The sequence below is a fragment of the Marmota flaviventris genome, chromosome 6, assembly GCF_047511675.1.
Source record: "Marmota flaviventris isolate mMarFla1 chromosome 6, mMarFla1.hap1, whole genome shotgun sequence".
NCBI lineage: Eukaryota > Metazoa > Chordata > Mammalia > Rodentia > Sciuridae > Marmota > Marmota flaviventris.
Genome location: NC_092503.1, coordinates 50654089 through 50664679, shown reverse-complemented (window position 1 = coordinate 50664679; position 10591 = coordinate 50654089). Strand labels below are relative to the sequence as shown.

General features: G+C 35.7%; 1 pseudogene; it reads left to right on the top strand.

Annotated features, from left to right (window-relative positions):
- The first annotated feature begins 8758 nt into the window (after positions 1-8758).
- On the top strand, positions 8759-9879 carry LOC114086728 (protein FAM98A-like; annotated as a pseudogene).
- The last annotated feature ends 712 nt before the right edge of the window (positions 9880-10591 follow it).

Here is a 10591-nt window from a genome sequence, read left to right as displayed (position 1 = left end):
TCATCTACATCTTAAATGAGGCTGAGAATTAGCAAATTTACACTATTTTTTTTTTACTGGTGAATATTATAAAACTATAATACCACTCTCTTAATACAAAAAGAACAGGACTGTCACACTTAATATTTGTTGCCATAAAAAATAAATTCTTGCATATTTTTATGGAAATTAAATAATTCTTATGGAATTACCTTTTTTCCACACCATCTGACTCAAGCTAATGACACGGGGAAAGGAAGAAATGTGGGCCCTTCCTTCATATTTCTCTGCCTCAGTTAAATAGTTGATTGCAAACTGAAATGTTCATCTTTGAAAATCCTGGTATTATTGTGAGGTGTGGGGCATTTGTGTGTATATTTGTATGTGCGTGCGCACGTGTATATTTTTTTGTGTGTGTGCATACATCTGTGTGCGCACTTGGGTGTGTGTTGTTTTTGTGTCTTCACCCTCCTTAAGTTTGTGGAGGCCGGAAGGAAAAGGAAAAGCCTTGTGAAAAAGAAGGGGTGGTATTTAGGAAGTGGGGTGTTAACTTTTGGGTTAACAATGGAGACTGTAGGCTTTTCTGTGACTTAAGATAGAAAGATTAATTTCAGTAAGAGCCTAACAGAGGACTTTAGGAGTGCTTATCACAGCTCTTCAGAGAGGAAGTAGACATTTTTTGTTGTTGCAAAACAAACAAACAGTGCTTGTTTTTGTAGCCCTGACCTAAGATCTCTCCCACTGTATCTCTCAGTGTTTGCAAACCTCCTCCCTGGATCCAGTAGCAGGTGTGAGGGAATTGAAAACAAAGTGTTCAAAGGAAGGAATCCCTTTCCCATTGAAGAGCTCTGTTACCATCAGAGTTCTTGGAAAGGCAGAGGCTGAGGTCAACAGTATCATTCCATGAAGCAATCGTTGCCAACTGGCAGACAGTTTCCAAGGTCACAGAGAGTATGAAGAGTGAAATACATTGCTAGTCCTTTATTTTGAAGTTTAATATCTTGCACTTGTTTAGATAAGCTGAATCCTGCCAAATGAAAGTTTCCATCTGGAAAACAAGAGACCAAAAAGAAGTGTGGGTTTTACTGTGACTGGAATATTTGAAGTTGGGGGAAAACATAATCCTCCATCAGAACTCTAGAAGCATTAAACTACCAAAATATGCCTCTTCGAGGGGAGGGATTTTGCATTTAGGAGCCTATCCATTTGCAAACCCCTGCAGTTTGTTTGAAATAAGGTGTTCCTTCAGCCTTTCGGTTTCAGTTATCTCCTTTCTTTGAGTCACTTAACCACAACAGGAAGAAGCTGTTGATGAAATTTATACATACCCAAGCCACATGTACAAACGGGCTCCAGGTACATAGCCATGAACATTCTCAATGTCTGTACAGTCTTCCCGAGTCTGCTTCATTTTAATGTGGTCACTCTTATTCAGTTTATCATGGAGTTTCTTGTTAGATTTTTTGAGAATTGAATCACTTGGTTTGTGGCCTTGTATAGAGTTGCAGGTGGCATGAGTTTGTCTCTGTAGCAATAGGGAGTATGAAGAAAAGGGAAAAGACTTGTGCAATACAAGTTGATGACTACAAATAAGCATCTTTTTAAAGTGACAATTCATTTGTGAAGGCCTACAAAATACTGACACATTTCCTCAAATACAAAATAAATCACATCACCTTACTGTAAGGATATTACAGGCTCTTTAAGAATGAAGAAAGAATTTTCCTCTGTCCTCCTTCAGTCCCTGGCCCCAGTGTAGATTCACACACCACAAACCAACACATAACACATACTCACATATCACAAACAAGAGCAGGTGTGCACACACACACACACACACACACACACATACATGCACCATTTTCTAATGAAAACATTGTTTTCCTAATGTTTTGCCATGAAAATCAATTTCACCATTGTTTATCAATTTTTTAGGTAGTTTACTAAGACTTTCTAAGAGTATTTCTCCATATGAAATAAGGATAACAATCATAATCCCGTATACATTCATTAGAGAATTAAATAAAGTAAAACCTAAGAAAACTTTGTAAAATGTCTAGTATATACTAAGGATACAGTAAGTGCTGTAAATTGTTAGTATATCTTGCTTAGCAACCATGGTTGTCCTCTTAATCCTTTCATTTCACATCAGAAAATGCTTTGGAAGAATAATATCCTGGAAATAAGTTATAATTTAGCCCTGTAATTATTATACAGATTTTATGTTTGTATTATTCATTTTTCATAAGTAAACTCTTCAGAAATCTTCCCTATATCCATAGTTTACTTGATAATCTGGTCTTATTTGTTATAGAAGCCCATTGGTGGGCTGAGAGTCAAGTTGACTTCTAGGAAATACATAAGAAATAATTATATAAGTTTTTATATTTGTGTATGTTTGTGTGCGTGTGTGTATGTACAAAAAGATCAGTAAATATGTAGATATATTTTATGTATCTTTATATAAATGTACAAATAAAGAAAGAACAAATAATTAGAGAACAAGAAAATTTATTCTACCAGTAAGGCTATGCACAGCTGTTCAGGGACCTCATAGATGAAAATGTCAATATATTGTTGTATATACCAAGCCTATGCCAAAAAAAAAAAAGAGAGAAAGAGAGAGAGCAAACATGAAGAGGTATTTAAACAGCTATGCTAAAAGTAATAATTTGCCAAGCACCCATAAATGTATTTTTAGAGTTGTTTTTATTTTCAGTCATGCTCCTTTATAATATTGTCAAATATCAAGTTGGTACTGAATAGACCAACTGGCTCAAAGTACATTCAGCTTTGTAATTTTCACATCTAAGATTTTGGCTTTTCAACCTGTGATTTTCTCTAGACTGGTTCAATGAGGCTGCATGTCAGATTCAGTGAAAATGATTATCTACACTGCAGGCTACTTAATAAAGAGCCAATGGGTCTAGTGGTTAGCCCTTTGGGGGTTTGTCCATTAGTAAGTAAGAGAGTCTGCAATTAGTAAAATGTACCTTATTATATGGAGTCTATTTCTTAAAGATCAAGAAAAATCCCTATCCAGTAATTATTTCCATGGAGTATAATGATTGTAATCTGGAGGAAAGAAATACTGATCTTTTCTATGAATCAGAGAGCATTATTTGTTTGTTTATTTACTGTTGGATAATAAACATATGGATTAACTCCCCCGTGGTTTGAATTGGTACAGGTCTCTGCAGGACATACTCTTTGGTACTATCAGTAATTTCCCTAGCAGATACCTTTAAATTGCCCATGTATCAGTCTCCTCTAGTAAGTATGGCCCAATTATCCCTTTCCTTATAACACTTGCTCCTGATGTTCTTTCTTTACCCATGGTTGGTCTTTTTTAAGAAAAAATATCACAGCATTCTATTAAGATTCTTGATTGATTCCCCATTATTTACTTGATAAAGTGTAACCCCTGGGCCTGACCTTTAGGAGACCACTGCCATTTTCTCACATAGATTCACCTCTAAACGCTCTCCATCTCATGCCTCTATGAATTCAGCTTCCATAACTACTAGTAGTCCTGAAACAACTTAATACTTTCTTCCAATCTACAAGACTTTGCCCATGTATATAAGTTTGCTAGGGTTGTTGTAATAAAGAACCACAAAATAAGTGGCTTGAATGACAGAAATTTATCATTTTATAGTTTTGGAGGTTGGAAGTCTAACATCAAGGTGTTGCCTGTGTTGGGTCCTTCTGAGAACCGTGAAGAAGAACACATTCCATGCCTCTCTCCTGGATTCTCTTGGTTTACTAGAAATCTTTGGTGTTCCTTGGCATGTAGATGACCTCTCTCTTGATGTTCACAAGGCCTTCTCTCTCCAAATTCACCCTTTTAAGAAGAGTCAAATCTTACAGAGTTATAATCTGCTTCCCCTAATGCCTCATTTCAGCTTGGTAAATAATCTTTCTTCAAATAAGATAACATTCTGAGGTCATGAGTGTCAGATTTCAGTATTTGAATTAGGAGGGACATCATTCCACTCCTAACACCATTGCCTTGCTTGGGTTACTTGGAATCCTTTTCTACCCTGGTTTCTTCTTCCCCATTTGATGAATTATTATTCATTTGTGAAAAACCTGTTCACACTTGTCCTCCTCTGGAACCGTCCTAAACTCAATCACCCTTCACCTCTCCCTCCTCTATGTTTCATATATACTTGCAATTATACCATGGATTGCTAATTATCACACTACTAATATGTGTAGGTATATTAATATTTATGCCTATATATACTAATGCATAAGAAATTCATCTTTTGCACTGGAAAGCTCCATGAAGCTATCCTTTTCTTCATTTTCATATTCTCATTACATAGCCTGGTGTGTAGCATATCATAAGAGTTAAATAAATTTTAAAAAATTTAAAAAGATTTTTAGATTGAAAAGGGGTAAAAATCAAACTTTGTTTTCAAACTTTTAGGTAAATAATATAAAGAAAATTTCCTCTGGCAGGTTACAGGATCTTTGACACATGTGGATGCTATGGGGATCCCATCAGAAAAAAAACTATACTTTGATTTATTCTTAGTTTAAAAGTGGTTGCTATATCAAATAAAATGTAGTTTTTAAGATGAACAAGAGATGTTCTGAAGTGTGTTGTCCGTGTTCAACTTACTTTCTTATAAAATATTCCTAAGGGCATCCTTAGAATTTGGAAAAACAATTGTAGGTTTTTAAACAATTGGGTAACAGTTTGCAAGGATTGGAGTTTTATTTAGTATTGTGCTGAGAGATCAAAATCCAGCAGTTGGAGGGAGCTTCCTTTTGGAGGCAAGCAGACTCTCTGAAACTGACCATACCTCATCCACACCACCATCTGAATGGGGAACACAGTCAGGGAGTGAAAAGGAGTGTCCCCTCCCTTCCTCTGAAGCACACACAAGGCAACAGGGCAGGGCAGACCTTCAGAATTTGTGTCAAGAGGAAACAATAACTCTTGAGACCCTGAGGAAGCAGGAACTGGGCAAGGAACTTCCCACCACCTTTCTACATAATAACCCACAAACAACACCCCAACTGCAGAATCGTCTTTTTCTGTGGAGAGGATTTATTAAACAGCTTTGGGTATCTTAAGTTCAAAACAAGAAATCTTAGATGGCAAATATTTGGATATTTTCAACTTTAGCATATATAATGGATACTTAGAGATTGCAGATGCCCTTTAATGGGTATGCCATTGACTATCATGTTGTGTACTGCTCTGTTAACTTGTAGTCATGCTTAAAATACTTTTTATATTCACTTAGAAAAAAATGAAAATTTACCAATTTGAAATACTCAAGATACTTTTGTTGAGACTATATACAACTCAACTCCTTGCGCTCACTGTTTAACATTCTCAAGTGAAAGTGCTTTGAAAATGAGTTATTACAGTGATACTAGATATGAGGAGGTACAAGATATAGCTCAAATGTGTATTTAATATATATTTAAATATATTAAGAAGCGATTCTCTAATATTTCAGACAATAATAAATATTCCCAGGTAAGGATAAAAAGTGTACTAGGTAGAATGAATTTTTTAAATATGTTTTTTGAGAAAAATGAAAACCTTGGAGATAAACATCGTTATGCTTTCTAAGCAGTGATTCTTTAACTCATATAAATAATTTATTGTCATTTTACTTTCATTTTTTTGGTGCTGCATTATGAATTATTTTAATTATTAGCTTGCAGAACAAAAATGCATTATTTAAATATTTTCATGAAAGATGACAGTGGACCAATTTTTCCATATAGAAATTTTATTTTGTTCATTTCTAACTTAAGCTTTTCAGCTTACTAGAATTTCCATGGCCTATACGTCCTTACCTTGAAATTCATTTGAATTTATTGTTGACAGAACAGAGACTCATGATGACTTTCATGGCTTAAAATTGCTTTCACTTGTCACCTAGGTCCTTGCTTTTACCTTTAAAATATTGGTTAAATTCCATGCTTCCCTCTTCTTTGTTTTATCCACTTGCTTTGATTTACCATAATAGTATACAAGCCTAAAGAACCATAAAGAATATTTATCTGTATTCTAGGACATGAATGTATGCACATCTATATACCTGCATTCTAGTAAAGGCAGTCATATGTTAACAAACCTTCTAGACTGAGAGTCAGGCAACCAAGGTTGATTCCTCGGACTTGCTACATTGTGAAGAGCCCTTGAGCAAGTCACAGCTCATGTATCTCTGACTTCCACTTTCCTGACATTGAAACAAACACCTTGAACCTAATGTGCTATAAGTGCTCTTCCAGCTCTTACACTCTAAAATATTGACTCAGTGTGACCTGCTTATATTTGGACAGAATGTAATTTGTTCATAGAACATGTTATGGAACTCTACGGACCAATTTTAATATGCTAGCTAATATTAGAAATAAAATCTTGTATACCCTGCTCTGGTTCTCAATAAAGCAAAGCAAGAACAGCTAAAATTATAGCAGCTCCATCGCAGAGATGATTATAGCTCTTCTGTTAGAGATAGCCTTACAATTAGTAGCAAAAAAACTCATTTATTGCAGCAACTACAACAAAACACTTGCAGGAAATTTCCTTATTTAGTTTGTTGCTTTGTTTTGGCTTCATTTTATGAGGAGATTGAGAAAATAAACTGGAGATGGATTGGGAATAAAATGAGATAAAGATTTAAGAATAACAGTCATGGCAATGTGTATTCCAGAGCAAAGACAAATTGAATAAATTTGGAAGAAATTATATGAAGTCCTCAAGTGAACTACATTCCATTTTGAGTGATCACATGAGAATACAACAGCAATAAAATGCATGAGATGATTACATCTTCTCACTCCAATTTAGTTAGAAGAAGATATATATATATATATATATATATATATACTTTATAATAAACTCACTTGTTTATGGATAGACTGAGATACCAGCATAGTAAAAAGAACATGAATGCACAGCATCAATCTTTGCTGTAAACAATGATAAAAAGAAGCCAAGAGCATTACTTTTATCTCTTACTTCCACAAAACACAGGGATTGTGAAAAGCAATCCTATGGGTGCTTGTTAATAGACATTTTGTTTTATGCTTCAGAAGGGAACTCCTTTCCTTTATTAGAGACCAGCTTGAAATCATAGAACCCTAGTATTTAAGAAAAAAAGTTGTCTACCAAGTTTCACATTCCTTTTTGAACATATTCTCCAAATAGTTAAACTCTTCACCAACATTTTAGCAATTTATTTTACTAATAAAATGGATTTCTGAAAGCAGACAGGGATCAACTTTCTGGATAGGGTATGATTTTCTTCCATCACCCTTATTTAACCAGGGACCAGTTCTGTCTCTGAATACAATAAAAACTGCATACATCTAATGGAGATGAGTTAGGGATGGCAGCCATGGCTGTGTGAGTAAAATATTTGTCTAAAAAGCTCGAGATACAATAAGCAGTTGAATCTGAAATGATCATGAGAGGAGAAGGTTAAGTCCTTAAGATCTGTATGGTGTTTAGAAATAAAGCTGTGTTTGCATTAAGAATACTCTTGGTCCTAAACAGAAGCAGTTTTAATTATTTGCATCACCTGCTCAGTTGTCCTACAAATATGGGTGACATTTTTCAAAAATTAACTCAAAGTATTGAAGTAAAAGATTTATTTTAAAGAGTAGAAATCCACACTGTTGATGCCTAAAGGATCATTACTTATTTGGCTACCAAAAAAACCAATCACAACAATATTTAAAATTAGAATGCTATGTAAATAGGAGGATAATCAAATACACAAAGAATTGAAGCTACTTTTTTTCTCAGTAGTATATTTGATTATCAAGAAATTTTAAATAACCTCTATTTCATATTCAAGATCATCTCAAAAATGAGAACGCTTCAAAGGACATCGAAGAGCTATAAATATCTTTCACCTGGAAAATAACACTGAGTTTCATGATTTCATTTGTGTAAATAATGCAGAATTGATATTTTTTTCTAATTACTCACATTTTTAGAGTAATCCATTGTAAGCAAGGAGTCAAGAATTTCTTGGAGTTAAAATCTCAGTACTACTAATTTTAATTTAGGCAAATGCTTTACTTCTATAGTCCCTGGCTTTCATATCTATGAAGGTGGTCAAATAAAACCTCCCTCATGAGGTTACTAATGAACATTAAATGAAAGTCTAAAAAATCAACAAAACAAAAACTGGTTCTTTGAAAAAATAAACAAAATTAGTAAACATTTAGCCAAGCTAACCCAAAGAAAAAGGGGAGAAACCCAAATTATTAAAATTTCTGATGAAAAGGAAATACTACCAGAAACACTGCTGAAAACAGATGATAATCATAAACTATTTTGAAAATTTATACTCCAAAATAGAAAATCTCTATGATATCAACAAATTTCTAGAGACATATGACATACCCAAATTGAATCAGGAGGGCATACAACATTTAAAGCAATGAAATTGGAAAGATCATTGTTGGATGATGGCGCACTGTCTCAAGCAGTCTCTGCTGGAGCCAGTTTCCCCGAATTTACCAAACTCTGTGCTTGGCTGGTATCTGAATTAAGAGTGCTCTCTAAACTAGAGGAAAATGTTCAAGCAACTAACAGTCCAAGTGAGGCTGAAGAATTCCAGCTTAAGGCGAGTGGGCTACTAGGGGAGATGAACTGCCCATATCTTTCACTGACCTCTGGGGATATGACCAAGCACCTTCTCATATAGAAGAACTGCCTCCTTTTGCTCACATACCTCATCTCAGAACTAGAAGCTGCCAGAATGCTCTATGTGAATTCTCCTCCAAAAAAAAAAAAAAAAAAAAAACTCAAGAAGTAGGGATTAGTAAGGTCTTTCAAGAGTTGAAAGGCATATGAATTGCTCTAGGAATGTCCAAACCTCCAGCCAATATAACTATGTTCCAATTCTTCAGCAGGATTGAAAAAAAATTAAAGGAAACATTAGCAAAAGTTCCACCTAATCATGTGGGAAAGCCTTTACTGAAGAATCCAATGGGACCAGCCCACTGGGAAAAGATAGAAGCAATTAACCAAGCCATAGCTAATGAATATGAAGTTTGGAGAAAGCTGCTAATAAAACGTTTGAATGTCACTGTTTAGTCCTTTGGCTGGTCTGACAGAGCTAAGAATCAGACCGAAAAATTAGCAAAAGCGTTCAGTCTTATCTCCAAAAAACACTATTTCTGTTGCTCATCTTTTGGCTGCAAGGCAAGACTTGTCAAAGATTTTAAGGACAAGCAGTGGTTCCATAAGAGAAAAGACTGCCTGTGCCATCAATAAGGTGTTGATGGGCAGGGTACCTGACTGAGGTGGTAGACCCAATGAAATTGAACCTCCGCCCCCAGAGATGCCACCATGGCAGAAAAGGCAAGATGGCCCCCAGCAGCAAGCAGGAGGTTGAGGAGGAGGGAGAGGTAGTTATGAACATTCCTCATATGGTGGATGTGGAGGACATGAACAAGGAGTAGGGAGAGGTGGACATGGTTGCTATGATCATGGTAGCTGAGGGGAAGGAAGAGGAAATAAGCATCATGGAGGCTGGACAGATGATGGGAATGGAGGAGGAGGTGGCTACCAAGATGGTGGTTATCAAGATTCAGGTTTCCAGCCAGGTGGCTATCATGGTGGCCACAGTAGTAGCTATCAAGGCGGTGGTTATAGTGGTTTCCAAACATCTTCATACATAGGAAGTAGATACCAAGATGGTGGGCACCACAGTGATCTGAGGCGGTGGTCGTGGTGGGAGAGGTGGTCGTGGAAGCGGGGGTGGTTGTGGAGGCCAGGGAGGTGGGTGGGGAGGTAGGGGGAGCCAGACTTACCAAAAAAGGGGTCAATTTGAACAACACTTCCAGCATGGAGGCTATCAGTATAAATATTCTGGATTTGGACAGAGAAGACATTATATTAGTTGAGGCTACAGAACCTTACATTTTGCTAGAGCTCAAATAATAGAAACTCAGTTTCAGAATCCTGAGTCCAGGATCTATTTTGAATTAACCTGAGACCACAGGTGGTGGCAGGCAGATTCCTGCTTGGCGTAAACATTGTAGGTCTTCCTTTGATTCTGTTTTTTGTTGTTGTTGTTGTTGTTTTTAATGGACTTACATAATGCTATTTATTTGAGAAACACATACAACATCTCTCCTTTCTATGAAAAAAGTTTTTAAAAGGTAATTATAGATGCCTTTAATTGACCAGTAGACTAATTCCACAGTCAGAACATGCATACTTTTTTTGAAGAAATTACTTGAATAAAGTAGTTTTCAATATTCAGTTTTGAAAATGAAGATTCACCTAGACTTTTTTAGATTTACTACTAGGAAATCATCCTCATATTAACAATCCATTTATATGTGTTTTGTGTAAAATATTGTAATGCCTATTTTCCAAGCACAATTCTGCCCCAATAGGCATTTTATTCAGAGAGGTTGTGCTACATTTGCTTCATGATAGATCCATTAGGTCAGTTCCTATTAAATGAGCTCTTCTGCAGATAACACATTCAGTAGCCTTATTCAGTTGATGGAATACTGTACCATATGCTCAACTCTGAAAACCTTGAATACGGCCAAATTCCATAAAGACTATAAAAGCAAACTAAGTTGTGAACCTATAGTACATTTA